Raw genomic sequence first — 21,007 nt, 5'->3', positions numbered from 1 at the left:
TTTAAAACGCATCACTACTCGTGTCAAGAGGGTCTTTTGGGGCTAGCTCACCTTTAAGCATGTTTCCTCTCCCCTTCCCTCCCCCGCGCCCAGAGGAGCACGGAATCGCTTCAGGTCTGCGGAGAACGTCGTTTGAGGCACGGCATCCAGGGAAGCAGCCAGCGAGCGTTGTGACTGCGGTAGGGGTCACAGAAGACCCCTTGGGGCCGCTTCCTGGGATGAAGTGATTTAGTGTCTGTATTGCTCTTTGGGAGGGGCCTGATCTCAGCTCGGTGCCTGGACTGGGGGAGACCAGGAGACCTGGCCCAGCAGGACGGGGGTGGGGAGGGATGAGATGCCCTGGAGAGCAAGGAGGTGAGTGTCAGAGGCTTTATCAGCACACCAGGAAGCAGCCCCAAGGGGTCTTTCGTGACTGCCCCCATCCTAAGAGTGATGAGGCAGAAGAGTTTAGAACAGTAACGTACGCGCCTGATTCACTGCCCCTCTTGGAGCCACTGTGCAGGAGGGTAAAATTGGTAGGAGCTGTAACGGGAAGATGGACCACCCAGAGTGACGAGGACATGCCCCCTGTGACTTCTGGCGAGCAGCATTCTCCACGGGATTGGTGGCAATGTGGGTCTTTGATAGAAGCCGGAACCAGGCTTCAGAAAGGGTCTGTCTACACTAGCCCCTTAGTTCGAACTAGGGAGGCTAAGGTAGGCATTCGAACTTGCAAATGAAGCCCAGGATTTAAATATCCAGGGCTTCATTTGCATGTTCCCGGGCGGGCGCCATTTTTAAATCCCCTTAGTTCGAACTGACTGCCCACGGCTACACACGGCAGTCAGAAGTTAATTCGAACTAAGTCCTTAGTTCGGATTAACTGTTACTCCTCCTGCAATGAGCTGTAACAGCTCCTCATTGCAGGAGGAGTAACAGTTAATCCAAACTAAGGATTTAGTTCGGATTAACATTGCAGGAGGAGTAACAGTTAATCCGAACTAAGGACTTAGTTCGGATTAACTTCTGACTGTCACGTGTAGCCGCGGGCAGTCAGTTCGAACTAAGGGGATTTAAAAATGGCGCCCGCCCGGGAACATGCAAATGAAGCCCGGGATATTTAAATCCCGGGCTTCATTTGCAAGTTCAAATGCCTAGCTTAGCCTCCCTAGTTCGAACTAGGGGGCTAGTGTAGACAGACCCAGAGAGTTTTGCATGGGTGAGGACTGAGCTAATGGTTAGACCACAGGTGGGGAATTTAAGACCTAGGGGCCAGATGCGGTCCCTAGGTTGTCTGAATCTGGCCCCTAAGGCGTAGGGCCTCCCCCAGCACTGGGGATCCTGCGCTGGTGTTCCAGCCCCTCTGTCGCCTCCCTGCAGCCCCCAGCCCCTGACTGATTTTTCTGCGGGTCAGCGGTCCCCGACCCAAAAAAGTTTCCTCACCCCTGGGTTAGACAAGGAATTTTATGTGGAAAGATCTATGAATATTTGAGCTTTTCATGTGACCCCAAATCCATTCCTTTCTCTAGCTATTTCCAAAGCTCCTCTGTCTCCCGTACGTAAGACTCCTCACGCTTTTTGGTCAAAATAGCAAAGATCAGCTGCATTTGCTCTCTACTCTACACAGTTCTGCATGCGCCACCTCTAAACTCTCCCCTCCAGTGCCAGATTAATTTCCCACCTGAGATCATTCCCAACTCAGATCTTTCCAGCACCAGAGAGAATCCTTTTATCTGTAGAAATATAAATGTGAGCCAAGACAGAGACCTGACCTTCATCCACACCGACAAAAATAGACATGATCTTACAATCTCTGACTCATCCAAGTCATCGCTACCGCCGGCTGCTTTCCTACTGAAATCAAAGGGAAAGACTCCATGTGTGAAGGAAGGTTTATGAACTTGTTCCCTATATTTTCTCGCTGCACTGTAGAAGAAATGAGTCGCTTGGACTGCATTGACGACACACATTAAGCTCCTGCTAGGTGTCTTTCTGTGGATTGCTCTGCATAGTCTGATAACAATAGGGGATTCCTCGGTCAGATTGTATCATGTCAGCACAGTTTGGTTCATGTTTGCTTTTGGCATATGGTTAATTATGACATAACAGATGGAGACATCAGCAAAATTAATGTGCTGCTGGTCCAACTACTCTCACATTGATCAAACTGCAGCCCTCGTCTCCTGCCCTTCCCCAAATCACACCTCACAGCAAGCAACGGGCTCCGTGTCTCCGCTTCCTAGGCACTCCAGTAGCACAGATAAAATAACAGCAATTTACTATATATTGGGGAAAGTTTGTGCATCTGTCTGTCCATCTGTCTGCGAGCCCGTTTGTTCAAGAACTCCTCCTAAACGGTAAGAGCGAGCACCATCAAATTCGGTGGCCAGCTTCCTCTTCTCCTAAGTAATAGCAAGGCCAGGGTTTGGTTGTGCTAGAACAATGGGATTTGCCTGGAATCTGATTGTTTCTCGTAGAATGTGAAGTGAGGGGTCTGCTGGCAGGCACGGTTATACGGCAGCATGCCAGAGGGAGCAGATGTACCGGTAAGAGAGTAAGCGGCTGGGGGCAGGGCTCTGGATGTTGCCAACCCCCATACATTGGTAAGGGTTCCATGCTGGTGAAATGTTGGCTGGGCAGTGGGGCCTCCCCTTGCCCTGGTCATCCCCAGGGATTTGCCAGCCCCAAGGATATGCCAGCCAGGCACTGCATCCCCCACTATTCCAATGGCTGCACTACAGCTTCCGCAGCCCCGGCCAGTCTCAGGGAGCTAATGGCCAGGGGAGCCATCAGCCAGGCAGCGTGGCCCCCGCTGGCCCAGCCATCCCTGAGGATCAGCCAGCCTCCCATATCCCCCACTCCCTGCTGTGAGCTCCAACCCCCCCCCAACCCAATGCTCTGATTCCTGCACCCCCATCCTCTGCTTGGAGCCTCTCCTCACCCCCCCAACCCAGAGTCCTGTTCCCCCCACATGCCTAACCCTGAGCCCGGCACCCCCACACACCTGAAGCCCCCTGCCCTGAGCCCCTCCGTAATGACCCGAGCAATGCTGGGTAAATGTGCTAATTAATAATACAAACGCCCAAAGAAATATAGATGGACACAAGAATCAAAGCCCCAGATTTTGGAAACCTAAGTAGCATTTTCCTGAACAGACGAGATGCCCAGACCACAAGAGACTTCCACTTACTGCACAAAGGCCAACACAGACTCTTCAATTGAGTAGGAAATGAATGGCTAACCTTGGGGCGGATAGACGATTAGAACTGAAAAGGAAAGAGAAGCCAGGAGTCCCATATGATGGGGACTAATTTGGCTACAACTATTCAAGAGAGAGATTTTGGAGTCCTTGTGGGGAGTTCTCTGCAAACAACCACTCAGGCTATGTCTACACTGGCATGATTTTCCGAAAATGCTTTTAACTGAAGCACTTTTTGCGGAAAAGTGTCCGTGGCCAATCTAGACGCGGTTTTCCGCAAAAAAGCCCCGATCGCCATTTTTGCGTTGGTTTTTTTTTTTTTTTTTTTTTTTTTTTTTGTGGAAAACAGTACTATGCTGTCTACACTGGCCCTTTTGCGCAAAAGTGTTTTGGAAAAAGACTTTTGCCTGAACGGGAGCAGCATAGTATTTCCGGAAAAGCACTGGCAATCTTACATGAGATCGTCAGTGCTTTTCCGGAAATTCAAGCGGCCAGTGTAGCCAGCTGGCAAGTTTTTCCGCAAAAGCAGATGATTTTGCGGAAAAACTTGCCAGTCTAGACACAGCCTTAGTGTGCAGCGGCAGTCAAAAAAGCCAACAGAGTGTTAGGAATCATTAAACACAGGATAGAGAATAAGACAGAAAATATCTTATTGCATCTCTATAAAACCAGGGGACAGCCACATCTTGAATACTGCGTACAGATGCGGTTGCCGCATCTCAAAAAAGGTATATTGGCATTGAAAAAGGTTAAGAAAAGGGTACCAAAAATGATAAGGGTTTTGGAACGGGTCCCAAATGAAGCGAGATTAAAAAGACTGGGATTTTTCAGCTTAGAAAAGAGGAGGCTGTGATAGAGGGCTATACAGTCATGACTGCTGTGGAAAACGCGAATAAGGGAAAGTTATTTACTTGTTCCCACAATATGAGAACTGGGGGGGTCACCAAATGAAATTAATAGGCAGCAGGTTTAAAACAACAAAAGGAAGTTTAATGCCCTGTGGGCAGAGGAAGTCCTCCCCCCCCTCCTCCTCTCCCCCCCCCCCCCCCCCCCCCCCCCAGCCACACTGGGCATGCTCCAAGGGCTGGGGTAGTATAAAAGGGAGTCGCTCAGGCTGGGCTGGATGCTGGACAGGAAGGACCTATTGGAGGAGTGCCAGAGGTGGACTAGCCAGAGACTGTACTGAGCTGGTAGGGCCTCAGCGGGAGACTGGTGCAGGGAAGCCTGAGGACTCTGAGTCCATGTGGAGCACCCCAACACTAGAACTGGTAGGTAGTGCCCCGGGGAGGGTGTGGGAATGGTATCTCCCATCTGAGTGAACTCAGTGTGTTGTGGTGGGATTCCCTAGTGAGTGAGTGGCAGAGCACTCCCCCAAGGATAGGGTCCTGGGTTGGGATCTGCTGGAGTAGGATGGGCCTGGACCCTGCCCCCCCCCCACCCCATTGGGGCTGTTGCTCCAACCCCTTTGACTTTAGCCATTAGGCATAATGTCCTGTTCCCAAGGGTAATATTATAGACTCTGGCCATTAGGCTGTACTAGTCTGTGAGTCAAGGACTAATAGATACTGTGGCCATTGGGCTGCACTGCCTCCGGATGGGGTGTGCTTATGATGTGATTTCCTCCCCATACACCTACATGCCTTGTAAAACTAGCAGTGGGTGCTGCCTGGAGAACTGTCTGCCTGTTTCCTGGTGGAACACATTGCTGATTTAGCAGCAGTGAGGAGGCTAAATGTTGCCCCAAGAGAAAGGTTGATTCAAACCTGAAAGCTTTCCTGAGCTGAACCAGCTGTGTGTTTCAGGGCTCTTTGTTGCTGCGCTGCTCTCAGGTGCAAACCCTTTCCCTTCTGAGGGGAAAAGCCCTGCCTCCTGGCCAGACAAGAGGTGTCAGGGAAAACTCCCGGGAGTTCACCAGATGATGAAACCAAACTACTGGTGATCTCTTCAGTGCTAGCCAAGCACTAAGCAAGTGGAGGGTCTGATTTTCTGCCTGGCTCTCTTCCCAGTGGGACAAAGTGGGAGCTGCTAGGCCCTTAGCACTCCTGGTACAGGTGTGTGTGTGGGGGGGAGGGAGCTGCAGCACCAACAGGGTTTGCACCTGCTTCCCCATGCCTGGGGGTCAGCCCTGCTACCAACCCACTGCCAGGTCTCTGGTCCTGCTGTCCTCACTGGCTGTGCCACTGCTTGCAAGTTCTGCCAGCCCTTGGGGTCCCATCACCCTCTGGCCTTGTTCCACCCCCCTCTGGGACCCACAATTCATAGTCTGCTGGCACCAGGTCACTCAGGAGGCTGGAGACCTGCCCCTGCAATGGGGGGCTGGGTGCTTGGTTCTTGCAGGGGGGGCAGAGACACTCTAGCCCTTTTGTTTAAATGGTGGCCAGGGAGCTGGGCGCTCCCAAAAATCTGGTCAGACCCTGGCCTTTCGCCATAAGCCCCCTCCCTCTCTCAGCAAACAGGATTAACTCGCACACCTGCCGGGCAGCATTTACAGCAGTAAAACACGGGCTCTGCCAGAGGCAAAGGTAGAGATCCAAGGAGGATAAACATACGCCCTATGTCTGAGAACTAGACTGAGCCCCACCCTGTGGCCTTGTCCCTTCCCCCGTGCCCCCCACCTAGTAACGGCTCCTGGGGCAAGCTCTCCTTGTTAGCGGCTTAGCTCTGCCCAGCCTTCCTGGCTGCTAGCAATTGGAAGATGAGCCCTGTCCTGGAAGGCACTCGTTTACTTACTTACACATGCAATCCTGATTCTTCCCAGCTTCTCTAAGCTTGTATCTTGCTCCCTAGGTATGTTGTGAGGATCCTTTTGCCCTGCACAATCTCTTCCTCCAGCCATGCCCACTGCAGTGGGAATGACCCAGCCTGCTGCGTTGAACCACCGGGAGGATAATTTAGCACTTGGTTCCTTCCGTGACACTCAGCCTTCAGGTGAGGCACAGACACTTTGTCTTCAGTGCAGCGGAATTCAAATGCTGCAAGAGTTGCTTGCACAGTGAAAACTCTTCTAGCATTTAGGATGCATCCAATCAAGAAGCATGAGACTTCCACCTAAAACTGGGGGAATTCCGAGTCTGTGTGGGACACAGACACGGTTAAAGCTGGCCCGGACTCGTACTGTGGGGTGAGGAGTCTTTCTGTCTCACCCTCTCCCGTAGTGTGTTCACTTTCCATCCTCACTTTACCCATTTTCCTCCTCTGCGACATGCGTTTCTTGTCTCCATCGGTACCTCTGTCCCCTTCCTCCATTCTCAATATTAGGGCTGTAAAATCCTGTTTAAAAAGTTTAACCAGTTAACTGGGATCCCGTGGCAGGGGGCTGCTCCAGCGGGGCCACTAGTTAACCATTCAAGCATGTCGATAAGGCTTATACTCACTGGGTAACCAGTTAACCCTTTACATCCTTACTCAATAATGCCCATCTTCCTTCTCCACCCTTATACATCCACTCCGTGTTTCCTCTCGCTCAGTACTCCCATCCTTCCTCACACCTTCAGACTCATTCAGGCTGGGCTTGGAAAGTCTGGCCTGCATTCCTTCATCTCCTGCATTGTCACCAGCAGTCGAGACTCCAAAGGGTTCAATGAGTCTTGGTGACAACTGCAAACCCTTGTCACTTACGGGCTGTTGCATCTTCTGGAAAAACAATAGCAGGCCAGAGATCTGAACAAACGGACTCCAACGTAGGGAAACCTCCTGTGCTGAGAGAAGGAGCCATCTAAACTTGTTTGGGGGGAGACTAGAACTGCTGAGAGCAGGAATATTCTGTTCCCGTTCAAGGCAATGGGAAAACGCCTGTTTACTGAAGTGTTTGTAGGGCTGTCTCCCTACCTGGGTCCCCTCTCCTACCAGGATGGCTACTGCAGCTCATTGGGGAAGGTTTAGAGCAGTGGTCCCCCAGTGTAGTGTCTGTGGGTGCCATGGCACCCGCCAGGGCATTTATGTGCGCCTGCCTAGTGACCAGGGCCAGCCCGAACCATTCTTGCACCCTAGGCGCCCGGCACATGCACGGGCCCGCTGCTGGGCACCCGGCAGCCCCAAAAGGTTGAGGACCACTGGCTTAGAGTGACTACATGGAAGACTGTCATATAGACACAGGTTTCATTTAGCAAGGCACTTCCTCTGGCTGGCTCCTGCTGAGGGTTAATGCTAAACCTCTTGAGCCAGAGTCTGTGGATAGTTTCACTTACTTTAGTAGAGCCACATCAGTTAACACCAGCTGAAGAGGCCCTCCCCCATGTAACAATTGACTGAAATAGTACAGTATTGGCTGGGGTGATGCCACAACCAGAAGAACACGGTGGTTGTCAGGCAACACACTCTAAGTTAGAGAATTTCCTCTGTATGACTAACTGCTCCCAGCCATGGAGGCTCGACAGCACAGAAACATCGTATGCTCGCTTCATCAGTGAATGAGCATCCGGGGGAGAACTCAGCCCTGGCTGACCTGTTCTCACAGCGTTATTTTCCTGTTACAGAACGTCCACCAGTCCCAAACACCACAGCTCGATCCCTTCCTGGGAGGCGGCAGAGCCCTGGATGACACGTCGGGGGAAGGAGGATGCACTTGTTCTTAGATGGCAGCTAAAAGCTGACTTGAGAGGCTAAAAAGCAATGGGACTGCAGTTCCAGGCTAGTCCACCCCAAACACCCGCTCATGTAGCAGGAGTCAGGACTAGCACTAGACCGGCTCTGGGTTGCAATGCGCCCATTTGTTTAATGGGGCTTTTATATTAAAATGACTTGGCTCCACTTAGCATTTTGGAAGTTTCACCGATCTTTAGTAGCAAACTTCCTGCGCAGTGGATTGCAGCTTTTCTAGCTTTGTCGTCTCTGGAGCCCATGTGCTGAAGGAATGGTTGCAATCCCTCAGCTTACCAACAGGGGGCGTCCTTCTTACCATGAGTCCTTCTCTCAGGAGTGGAACTATTTACGATGCTAGGTGCTACCCCGGTTATGATGGGCACCCCCAGGGTGCCAGCTGGGCCTGGGCTACGGATGAGCCCCCAACCCACTAGCCTGAGTTTCCAGCCACACTGCACTGCTGGGACAAGCTAACAAGTCCCCCGGTCTGCACTTTCACCAGCATATGTACAGGTAGGGACATACCCAGCCCAGGGCGACTTAGGGAACAAAACATACGGATTGAAAGGGATGGGATAGTGATACTGGCTTCCGTTTGAGGATGCTTCTGGTTCCCCCTTGACAAAAAGACAGCAGAGAAGGGAATTCTTTCCCATGGCACAAACTCTCATGCTGCTTTTTTCAGATCTCAGGCAAAAAGGAAAAACAACAACCAAAAAGCCTAAACTAATGGGTTCATCAGTCACATTTCACCAGAAACAACCATGCCCTGCAAACAGGAAAGTGCTCAGGTTGAGCGACTGTGGACGCAATAAAACGAGCTACACCACGGCGATGGCTACGTTGGCAAGATTTTGCGCAAATACTTTTAACGCAAGAGTTTTTGCATTAAAGTATTTGCACAAGAGAGCGTCTACACGGGCATGTGCTTTTGCGCAAGAGCATCCGTGTCAGTGCAGACACTCTCTTGCACAAGAAAGCTCCAATGGCCATTTTAGACATCAGGCTTTCTTGTGCAAGAAATTCATGTTGCCTGTCTACACTGGCCTCTTGCACAAGAATAGTTGCACAAGAGGGCTTATTCCTGAGCGGGAGCGTCATAGTTCTTGTGCAAGAACTCCCCGCCAGTGTAGACAGGCAGCATGTTTTTGCGCAAAAGCAGCTGCTTTTGTGCAAAATCATGCCAATGTGTAGACAGCCCATGAGTTCTGCTCTCGAGCCAGGCCGGAACAAGGTTTTCCATCTTGCAGGAAGGAAATGTCACCATAAAACATAATTCTAACAAGGAGGGCTCCTTTTTGATTAACATGGAAATCCTGCCTTCTGACTTTTGACTCTTGTGTAATATGAAACTTTACAACAAACTAAATTGTTTCCAAAAATGGAAAATCAAAATGGTACCTTGGCAAGGTCAAAACAGAACACTTTGTCCTTATCAAAAATACTCGTAACTTTTTCTTTTGATGATTTCAGCAAACCATCTTTTCAAAAGCAAGAAGCATCATAGAAACGGATCAAATTGGCACTCTCCAATAGCACAAAGTGACATGTTCCCCACATGTCAGTGCTTTGTTAACCACCAAAGGGAACTGTGGAGTTTCATGTCTGAGGGAAACAGTGAAACTAGCAGGAGACTGGAAAAACTCATGGCTGATTAAGATCTAAATATCTTCTCTAACTCATTACCAAACTTAGCCTGAAAATGTACAGATTTGCTGTTTCAGTAAATACTAGCAAAATGTCCTCCCTAACATTACCAAATCTAAGAGGAATGATGTTTATGTAGAATTCCAGTGTCCATTTGTGGGAGAAAAATAGAGCTGTTATGTTGCAAGAGAGAGATTGCTTTTGAGTGTGTCTCAGACATGCAATTACCTGAGTCCCTTTTCTTCTCCATTGAGGAAGATCACGTTTGTGAGTAAATGTTACACAGTTGAGACCCAAACAAAAACATACTATTCTCTGAGCCATGTGTCCAATCAAAACAAAGCACACCGTGCTTATTCAAATAGTGACCACAGCGTAATTCACTAACATTGTTTGGCAAATTTCACAAAATAGCTGCTGGCAGACAATTTACAAACAAAGGGAGGTGACATTTGTCACAAAAGACTGAATACTTTGCAGTACCGGCAGTCCGAGTTACGCGGATCCGTACTTACGAACGGGGCTTTTCTCGCCCTGGAGGATGCAGGCGGCGGGACCGCCCAGACGTGCCGCGGTCCCGCCGCCCGGTCCTCCGCGTCTCCATGGTCTGCTGGGGAGGATGGGGGGTGCAGCTAGTGCCCCTCCCCAGCAGACCAGGCTTTTCTCGGGGACGCCTGTGGTAGAGCAGCTGGGGCGCTGCTGGGTGGTCCCGCAGCGCCGCTCCTCGGCGCTACTGGACCAACCCGGCAGCACCCCAGCTGCTCTGCCCCAGGCGTCCCCAAGTCAGCCGCTGCTGAAACTGACCAGTGGCTGACTACAGGAAGCCCAAGGCAGAGTTTCTCTGCCCCGGGCTTCCTGGAATCAGCCGCTGATCAGTTTCAGCAGCAGCTGATTTGGGGACGCCTGGGACAGAGCAGCTGGGGTGCTGCTGGGTTGGTCCCCGCAGCGCCGCACCTCAGCGCTGCGGAGACCTACCCGGCAGCACTCCAGCTGCTCTGTCCCAGGTGTCCAGATTCAGCTGCTGTTGAAACTGATCAGCGGCTGATTCCAGGAAGTCCGGAGCAGAGAAACTCTACCTCGGGCTTCCTGTAGTCAGCCACTGGTCAGTTTCAGCAGAGGCTGAATCTGGATGCCAGTTCCGACTTACAAATTTGACATAAGTACAAACCTACAGTCCCTATCTTGTATGTAACCCGGGGACTGCCTGTATTCACCTAGCTGTTAATTAACACAAACACTGGCTCGTGTTCTCAAGTTGTCCGTATTTTCTTTCTTTTGGAGAAAGCTGACTATTGTCACTTGAATAAGGAAATCTTGTTTTTAAAAAGCCAAATCTAATATGAGCAGCACAGCCATGCATTATATAACTCCCAGCAATACAAAAATTTTGGACACTGATACATTTTTTCAGAGGTGTAATCAGATGGGAGCAAGAACTCGCTGAGGGCTGGATACACAAGCCTTTAACACTGAAGGGGTAAATTCTCCAAGGTGGCTTACTCCTGTATGCCAAACTTCCACGGTATCTTAAACTAGTCTCTCTTTAAGTGTGGGTGTATTTTTGCATGCATTGTCACATGTTAAACCCCAGGAATGCAGGTGATACACTCCAACATCTCTGTGGGGGTGGTTTATTTTCATATGTAAATTGTATAACATCAGAGCAGATAAACCCGTTGGCTTTCAACCAGGTACTAGCTTTCTGAAAGTGAATGAAACGAGTTATCAGTGTTCCCTGCAAGCTGTGTGCTTGGGTGGCTACTCAGGGGAGTTTAAAATGCTGCGCTACTGATTAGCAGAGCTCCCACAACTGGTTTTCTGTTTCTATTGGTAGTGCACATTTGCACATGCTTTGGTGCACTAAAAAAAAATCATTCTGCATGTGGCTGGAAAAAATCTGCCCATGGATGGAAAAGCTTAGAGGGAGCATTGGTTGTGACATCCCAACAGCACAAGTCTCCATCTTCTTGACTTTCTTTTCCAATAACCCACAGAATTACTTGAGGCTGGGGCCTATAGACTCATTCCTCAAATACAGCCTCAAGTGGAACAACCTACCTCTCCCACAGATCATACCCACTTTTCCTGGTGAGGAGCTAGATGTTTAATCTTGAGAAATCAGATTAATGCCAAATACATTTATTTCCATATTAAATGTAACAAGCTGTCCCCTGGATTTGGATTGCAATGCTGTGTGTCATTCTATTTTGGGGGGAGAGATGGTCAATTATCTACCTACCTGTAACCAGGGCAGGCTGCTTTAATTAGTGCTTCAGCTGTAATCCCAGCATTCATTAGATCTGACTCTGCCGGTCACCAGCTATTTTGGCTGGGAGGTAAATAAAGCAATTGGCATTGAGTTTGATACTTTGGGGGTGGATAGCTAAAAGAGACTGCCACTTTCCCCAATCACTACACAGAATTGACCAGGAATTGTATTTGATATTGTTTAATCAGCCTGATAAATAGATGAATTAGATATTAACCCACTTTATTTAACTTGATTTATGTATTTTTACATTATGCACACACACAAAGTGAGATTTCTCTCATGTGGCAGATCTAGGGAGCTTTAACTTCTGAGAGCCTCATTTGAGACACCTTAACGGGCCCTGACTTTGTGAACATGCTGTTGCTTCTCCGGTAACCACAGCGGCAGACTCTTGGTGACAGATTCGCCTTCGGTGGAGTGAGGGCAGCGACAGTGTGGGCTTCCCGGCCAGGCTGGGTCTGCGGGGGTTGAGATTCCCTTCAGTGCCATCTGCCTGAAGTGTCTCCTCTGCTTGCTTTTGTGGCTGTCTAGCCTCCAGCTCCGCTGACACAGAGCTCTTCACCTCTTCCCCCTCATCCTGCCTGCTGCCTCCTTTCGACATCACTTGGGCACCATCACCATGCAGCCTTTCGCGTGGGCCTGTCCCCAGGACCCGTCTTTGACGGCCTTTCCCTCCGGCCTCCGCTCCAGGCCATGTGTGTCTTGCCAAGTCTTTCGGTGTAACACATCTAAGAAATGGCCTTTGCTGTATAGCCACAGAGCTCAACCGCTTGGCCAGACTCTCCTCCTCCGTCTCAGTTAGTGGAGTATCCTGTTTCTCTGGCCTTGTTAAGCCAGACTTGCTCCCATCACCTCCATTCAGAGTGCTGCAGCAAAGAAGATTTTCCTAGCCTGTCGCTTTGATCACACCACGCTAACCGATCTCCCTCCTTCCTTCCCCCTCCTCCCCCACTTTTTCGGTTGCCTCTAAGGGTGTGTCTACACAGCAAAGCTCTTTCAGAAGAACATACTTATTCCCACACTATAAGAACAAGGGGTCACCAAATGAAATTCATAGACAGCAGGTTTAAAACAAACAAAAGGAAGTATTTCTTCACGCGGCACACAGTCAACCCGTGGAACTCCTTGCCAGAGGATGTGGTGAAGACTAGGACTTAAAACAGGATTCAAAAAAGAGCAAGAGAGGTTACAGGAAGCGAGAGAGGAGTACAGGAAGAGGTTACCCCTAGACCCTAATTGGCCTGGGGGCAGAGGAGCAGCAGAGTCTCCACAGGCCGGATCAGCCCACTTGGCGGGCCAAATCCAGTCTGCGGAAGCCCTTTTGCCCACTCCTGCACTAGACAATCAAAATGGTCCTTTTGTTCATTTATATCCACGGCTTTCGGTACTCTTAGAGCAGTCACTGTAAAAAGTCCCTGGCTTTGGAGCCGTCGCGGTGAAAGGCAGAGTTTGTATTTCATTCGTTGCTGTGCATGAAACGTGATTAGACACTTCTGGCTAAATGCTATGTGGCAGGTCAAACTAAGTTCAAAACATGTGGTTAACCAATTCCCTTCCCCCCTGCCTGTCTGTTTTACAGTTGTTCTCTGTTTTCTCTGAAAGCCTCTTTGGCTGGGAATTTAGGAGAGCTATTACTGCCTTTTTATAGTCCTTTTTTTTTTTTTTTTTTTTTCATTCTCCATGGGAAGCTGTTTCCCCTCTTTTGGGGCTCTTGTTTTCCTGACCATGTCAGCAACATTAGGCTAACATTGAACTCTTTATGTGTCTTCTTTCCTGTGTGCACTTAAAGCAGTTCTGCCTCCAATTCTTATACAGACACTGACGATCACTTGAAGAGTCCCGTGCTTTCATTCTTTATGGTTTATGAAGCTTGGCCGCCAGACAGTTTGGCTTAGTAACATTTCCTGTATGTCGGCAATCTTTCTTCCTGACCTTGCAAACGTGCTCCTGAATAATTAGGCTTAGGCAAGTAGTCCAGGGAGTCCAATGGGATTATACACAAGAGTAAAGTAATTTACTGCACTTACTGGATGTAAGAGTTTTTAGCATCAGGACAGTGGCTCATTTCTTTTTGAAAGAGGCACCTTCCTTAGGAAGTTTTTTGCTAAGGTTATTTGGCTGAGATGCAAGTATAAATCTTTGTGGGTGGTTTGTTCTTTAAACACGTCCTACAACACTTGTAGCTGCTCTGTGCTAAGTACACAAAGGCAAGAAATGGCTTACAGTACTGCTGCCAAAGCAGAGCAGCTACAATTAACCCAGAGTTAGGTACCGCCCAGGAATGTCTGGGGCACTAACGGTGAGGCACCGCGCTGATTTCAGTCTTTTTGGTGGTGTAAGTTCTGCTAAGTAGCAAAAGCAAGATCACTGACTCCCATGCACCATGCCCTCCTTTTACTGCCTCCTTCTAGCTCCTGCCGCCGCTAGCGACACTGTTATCTCTGGGGAAGAGACTGTTTTATTTGTGCATGGCACACCGCTCCTTGGCTGAGCCCTTCACTATAACTGCTTCCTGGTAATATCTATCAACCCTTCTCACTTCAATTGGTAGGAAGAGTGTTGATTGTTGGTTTGTAGGACTATGATTTGACACTTGGTTCTGGCAGCAGGAGGGGCCAGATGACCTATTTCGTTCTTTTCATCTCTGACTTTTATGAGACTCAGCAATGTATTGTGAGACTCAGCAATGTATTGTAACAAACCTCTGGCTGCCTTGGGTTCCTGGTTGTCGCTTTATTTCACATCATGCCCAGGTGGAACTAGGGAATCAATAACTCAGCTTTTGACAAGTACAGCAAGAACGCCTGTTCCTTGAGCTGCGACTTTTAAACCATGCGAGTTTGAGTTGAATTGCAAAGGAAAGGCATGAAAACTCCAACACGCTTCTTGGCTCCTGGAGTTCCTTCCCTCTTATCCACAATCCTTTGCACTGTCTTGCATCCCTACAGCTCTATTGGTGTAGAAAAAGGCGCCATCGCTTCAGTAAAAGTTATTACAGAACCCTGATTAAATGGAAACCCTAATCTCCCCCCCTCCCCTGTTTGTTGCCTCGAGGTGGCATTTCAAAGGCGCAGCCACTGCACAGCTAATCTGTGGATCAGCTGTGCGGCAGCTGCCCCTTTAAAATACTGCTTCTATGCCTTTCAAAGAGGCAGCCATGGAGCCCGGGGGTCAGCTGGAGACTCCCCAGCTGATCCCGGGCTCCCTGCGGCATTTCCCCAGAACCCGGGATCAGCTGGGGAGTTCCCAGTGACCCCATGCAGCGTAGCATGGACCCCGGCTCCATGGCTTTGAAATGCTCAAGAGCCCCTGTGTGCATTTCAAAGCAGGCACGCCGCATGCAGCCTGGAGTCAGCGGGACTTCCTGCTGGCCCCGGGCTGTATGCAGTTTTCCGCATTCCTCCCTTGAAATGTACAAGAGCCACAGAGAGGGATCTTGTATATTTCAAAGGAGGAATGTGGAAGTGCCTATTGACTAGTCGATGGAAATTCCATCGACTAGTCAATTAACCACATTTTAGCATCCTTAATATGAAGCTGTGAGTATACGCACATGTGAGTAAGCTGCCGGCAATAACAGGCCACTAAACTTGAGGACCCAGCATGCTTCTTCCCTGTCCTGTGTTTTTTCTTAAATCACTGCAATATCACTGCTCTGTGTGGACAACATGTATGCCTGTGCTACACGAGCTGGTCCAGTCTTCTAGGGAATAGTCCAATTCTAAATCTCCATTTCAGTTATCCTACCATTTAGGAGGAATTGTTGCATATTCAGAAAAATCTGTCATTTTCTTACCCCTTTTTTCATGCATTAATATAGATCATGCTCTTGATTTTGCTCTCCCATGCACTCTTACAAGCCCATGGACTAAGAAATGAGCTTAATGTCTTGCATCCCTACAGCAATGACATGAGAGCAGTTTTCAAGTATCTAAAAGGGAGGGTGTTACAAGGAGGAGGGAGAAAAATTGTTCTCCTTGGCCTCTGAGGATAGGACAAGAAGCAATGGGCTTAAACTGCCACAAGGGAGGTTTAGGTTGAGCATTAGGAAAAACTTCCTACCTGTCAGGGTGGTTAAACACTGGAATAAATTGTCGGGAGGTTGTAGAATCTTCATCACTGGAGATATTTACAAGCAGGTTAGACAGACACCTGTCAGGGATGATATAGACCAGTGTTTCTGAAAGTGCTCCGTGAAACCAGTTTGAGAAACACATTAACTGGCCGCCCCAGTTTGTTTATTTACGGGTGCTGCGGCCACGGAGCCTCGCAGCTCCCATTGGCTGCAAAGAGTGAAATGGAGCCAAAGGGAGCCGTGGGAAGCGGCGTGGGACGGGCCAACATTTCCTGCTGCTCCGCTTGGCCGCAAAGAGTGAAAAGAAGCCAATGGGAGCTGCGAGGCTCCGTTGCCGCGGCACCCATAAATAAACTGGGGTGGCCAATTAATGTGTTTCTCAAACTGGTTTCATGGAGCACTTTCAGAAACACTGATATTGACAGTGCTGACTTGATGACCTCTCGAGGTTCCTTCCAGTGCTGATTTTATGATTAATGGGGCTTAACATAATTATCCCCCAATATTTGTGTAGGCTTCCATAAATCCCTTCCCATTTCAACAGTTGAACAGTCATCATGCATTTTTATAACAATTCCTTGAAATTGTATCTTTCTGAATGAGGAAAACATCAGAACTCCCCTATCCAAAATATCTTCTTGGTATCATTTCTCTCCTATAAACCAAAATAGAATCTTTTAAAATTCTCTAGCAACTAAGGATTATAATAAAGACAGAGGAACTACCTGTGCTGCTTTCCGATTATGTTTAACATTCCAGTAAAGCTCAGAGCTAGTGGTAACAAGAGACTGGCAGATAATCCTTTCCTTTCTTTCATCAGGAAAAATGGACACATATTAATCAAATTACAAAGCTTCACTTTATCCTGAGCTAATGCAGACAAATTAGAAAGCGATTTGCTTAAAATCCAGTCCTTCAGGGCTAATTCTCTGTCATCATTACCGAGGATGACTTGAAACTCCGTTCAATGATTATTGGGAGATGTGGGTCTATATCCCCTAGTAAACTTTGACAGTCTCTCAGCCCAAGATACAAAGGCAACACTTATGTGAGAAGTATCAGAGGACTAGCTGTGTTAGTCTGAATCTGCATAAACAATGAGAAGTCCTGTGGCACCTTATAGACTAACTGATTGATTGGAACATAAACTTTCATGGGCAAAGACCCACTTCGTCAGATGCATGTCACATGCATCTGACGAAGTGGGTCTTTGCCCACGAAATCTTATACTCCAATAATTCTGTTAGTCTATAAGATGCCACAGGACTTCTCGTTACTTACGTAAGAGGCTCACTTCCCTGGGTTTCATACCAGCTGACCTCTTTGTTGACTTTGCAGGAGAAAGATCCATTGTTTTCTTTCCTTTGAAAACTGTGCTGTTTCTTCTCTAAGAAGTGAGGTAACATTTTTCCCTGGGGAAGAGGCTCTCTACCCCTTTTCTAAAAAAATGTGATCCACTTTGCCCTCTGATACCAGACAATGTAACTCCATATCTAACAGTGCTGGAATCAGTCTCAAAGTGCTTTGTAGTTGAGGTTTGGGCATAGGTCGATAAATACAAATATTCACATTTTAAGATGTTTAATTGTAGACAGTATAAATGCTGCCTATTCATACAGAGAACGTATATGTTTTAAAAACTGTCAGGTGTATCTGGTATTTACAGGGTGACAATCACATTGGTATTCAATAATCTCTTGTAGTAAGACGATCTATCGTGCTGAGACTAATTCTTTTGTAGCTTTGTACTTCAGTGAAAGCCAAAAGCCATATTTTGTTAGCATGCCTTTAAACATTTATAGCCCACTATTTTCATTGTAAAAGTTACACTGGAGACATAAGCATGAGGGAAAAGCTTAGGGGCTGAGATTTGCACTGCTATCTTTCTAGCTTCCTTCATTTTTCATTTGTCTCCTTTCTCTTCCTGTCAGTTTTCCTCTTGTTGAAATGACCACCAACAGCTGTAGAAAGTACCTTGGTGCTCCTACAATACAATGCACTACCCAGCGTGCCTTCTGTGAATGAAATCCTCTGCAATCATCTAATCATAGTTCGTTTCACTCACAGCATGTGCTGCAGGTAAAGTACTCCATTGTCAATGCGGTACTTTGCCATTCCCTAGCTGCCAGAAAATATCCTGAGATTCCAGTCAGAGACAGGAATCTGGGCCCCCTACCAAGAGCATCCTACATAGCAACTATTATTACAGCTAGTTAAATATTATTAAAATCAACACAGGCCTGTTGTCTTTTAAGGATGACCATGCTGTAGTGGCAGCCGCGCATTTATTTTGCACAGCTGCAATGCTACTTTAAAAAAATAAATCAAGATCTACAGTCTGCTGCAAGGAGGAGGAAGAAAAATTGTTCTCCTTGGCCTCTGAGGCCAGGACAAGAAGCAACGGGCTTACATTGCTGCAAGGGAGGTTCAGGATAGACATTAGGAAATTTCCCGTCAGGGTGGTTAAGCACTGGAATAAATTGCCTAGAGAGGCTGTGGAATCTCCATCTGTGGAGATGTCTAACAGCAGTTTAGACAGACACCTGTTAAGGATGGTCCAGCTCAGGGCTACTCCACATGCGGCCCACGGGTGGGATCCTTTGGACATGGCCTCCACTGGGAACATGTTCCACAACGGTGAGGTGTCTCCCAGGCAAGGTGAGCATTGAAAGGTGCAAGCGATGGGCTGGCTGGAACAGATGGGTACAGGATGTTGGCATTCCAACCCCCAGGTAGGAAGTGCTGGGAGTACCAGAGCATTGTGGGAAGTGCTGGCTGCTTAGCCTTCTGGACAGAGCCTGACTGGTTCACACTGGTCAGGTTTGGATCCATGCTGAGGCTTAATCTTTGTATTCATGGCTGTCAGTGTGAAATAAGCTATTTGCATATATAGAATCATAGAATACTAGAACTGGAAGGGACCTCGAGAGGTCATCGAGTCCAGTCCCCTGCCCTCATGGCAGGACCAAGTACTGTCTAGACGATCCCTGATAGACATTTATCTAACCTGCTCTTAAATATCTCCAGAGATGGGGATTCCACAACCTCCCTGGGCAATGTATTCCAGTGTTTGACTAATGTCCAACCTAAACCTGCAGTTTAAGCCCTATATTTGCATGTATATGCAACCATACTTACGTTGCAGCCTTCAGCTTGAGCTGTGAGTATTATTGTGTCCTCCAGGGCTTCCAAAGTTGAGTATCCCTAGTCTAGCTAATACTTAGTCCTGCCCTGAGTGCAGGGAACTGGACTAGATGACCTCTTGAGGTGAATTCTGTATAACTTTTCCATAAGGGATTAGAAAAAAGAATGTGAAACATTGGACCAAATGCTTGGGTGTGCCCAGCAGTGTTTGCTCATTTGACTGGGGAGAAGGGGCAAAGGTGATAGTCCATGGGCTTTCTACTCTCCTGGCCCTGGGCAGGCAGATGTGAGGGGCTTCCATGTCATCTTCTATCCCCCACCACCCTAGCTCTTGATAGGGTAACTGCTGAGGCCTCTACAAACTGGATCTGCCTCTGCATGGCACTACACCAACTGGGGTTGCCAGAGCACTGAGCATTTCAGCCATGCTCCTTCACGTGATCCCACCACAATCTCCTGTACTGTGAGGGGCGGAGGGAAGAAGATGGTGTAGAGTTACTGACTTCTCCAGATAATTTCCCCTGGTAGGGACAGGCACTAGGGTAGCTATAAGTCTGCTCTTCCCTCCTTTGCCCTGCAGTTAGCTGCAGCTGTAGGAAGGTAGCTCAATAGGCCTTGCTAAACTGTGGCCAGAATTTGAAGTTAACAGGGTGGCTTTAGGTGAAAGTGCAACCCACACAGGAAGATGTGCATTATGGGCAATGTATTTGGCCTTACAGTCTGGCCCAGAGCAGAGAATGGGAGCATAAGGCCGACCGCTGATACCGGTCAATGCCATTTTAAAATTAACATTCTGGTTTATTGCCAAAATACTTCTATTTTTTTAAAAAATATTTTAGCTACAGTCAACCTTTTCCAATGAAAAATTAGATAAAAATGAGAAATGAATTTGCCAAACCCACAGGCGAGGTGGGAGAGGGGTTGCTGGGGTTTTGGAGGGGTTTTGCTCGGGAGGCTCCAAGCAGCTGTGATGTTCCTAGAGGCTTGCCCTGAAGTAGGAAATGTCTGTGTGATGTTCTACTGTACACCTGTGACGGACCGGGCTGGTCTGGGCACAGCTGAGGGCGTCCACTCAGGGTGAATTGCTCAAATTCAGGGCTCCTTACAGCCCCCAGACTGGTGACCTTTCCAAACAGGCCACAAACCAGTCCCACAGAGCGCTTCAGCTGCCCACCTGAAACCTCACGATCAAAACCCCTCCAACACCCCAGCAATATCTGTGCCCCAGGTGGCCCCGGGCCTCATACACCGGTGCGGGGTCTTAGAACCCAATCCCACCTACCCCGAACAAGTTCTGTCCGGTTCCAAGAAACCAGCCACAGATCTGGTCAATTTACCCTCTGGACCTTACCCATAAATCACGCTGAGCCAATCCTTTAGAATCTATCCTCTAAAGGTTTATTACCACAAGAAAGAAAAGCATGAGAGTGAGGTTGCTAAAGAATCATACATTACATGCATCGAATCTCCCAGTCCTCGATGCAGGCTCTAGCAGAGATGTTACAGCTGCTGGCTTAAGAGTCATTGTTGCACATCCTAGCATCAGGATGGGTTCACAGGTCTTTCCGGCTCTTCATTCCAGAGGCAGCAGTGCAGGGATTGAAGTGCTGAGCTGAAGACCAAGATGGAGTCCACTACATGGCCTCTTTATACCTCCTTCCTGGTCTCTTCTTGGCTACAGCAGGTCACCTGGCCCATGGCTTATTCCTGTGTTCCCTGCTGGTAGCCCTTAGGTATGGGTCACCACTCAGTCTTCAGGTGTGTCCTTGGCCCATTGAGTGCCATTGTCCCACAGGGCCTCACTGATTAGCATGTCCATAGGCCAGGCACTGCCCACTGCTCAACCACATGCAGAGAAATATTCAGTAACTACACACACAGACATTATACAATCACATGACTATCGTACATAGGATTAGCAGACAGTGAGCTTCTATTCAACACCCCACTTGGCCCCCTTTTATACCATTTTTGGGGCCAACACCCCCACTTATGGGTGCATCAGTAATCTGGCTGCTCCCCTCAAAATCCAGTAACGTGACAACACCATTTCTTTCTGTCAGGCTGTTCGTGAATGATTTTACTTTCTTGGAAGAAAGGAGTCTCTCTT

The 21,007-nt window shown here is 48.4% G+C and overlaps 1 long non-coding RNA gene across 1 annotated transcript; it reads left to right on the top strand.

The window, feature by feature from the left end:
• Positions 1-4,309: 4,309 nt before the first annotated feature.
• LOC142831272 (uncharacterized) lies at positions 4,310-7,931 on the top strand. The gene is made up of 3 exons (XR_012906977.1): positions 4,310-4,446; positions 5,966-6,106; positions 7,654-7,931. It is a non-coding gene; the product is annotated as an uncharacterized LOC142831272 (long non-coding RNA).
• Positions 7,932-21,007: the final 13,076 nt, after the last annotated feature.

This window comes from Pelodiscus sinensis, chromosome 13 (genome assembly GCF_049634645.1).
Source record: "Pelodiscus sinensis isolate JC-2024 chromosome 13, ASM4963464v1, whole genome shotgun sequence".
NCBI classification, from domain to species: domain Eukaryota; kingdom Metazoa; phylum Chordata; order Testudines; family Trionychidae; genus Pelodiscus; species Pelodiscus sinensis.
Note: the sequence above shows the minus strand (reverse complement) of the source record. Positions and strands in the feature narration are given on the sequence as shown.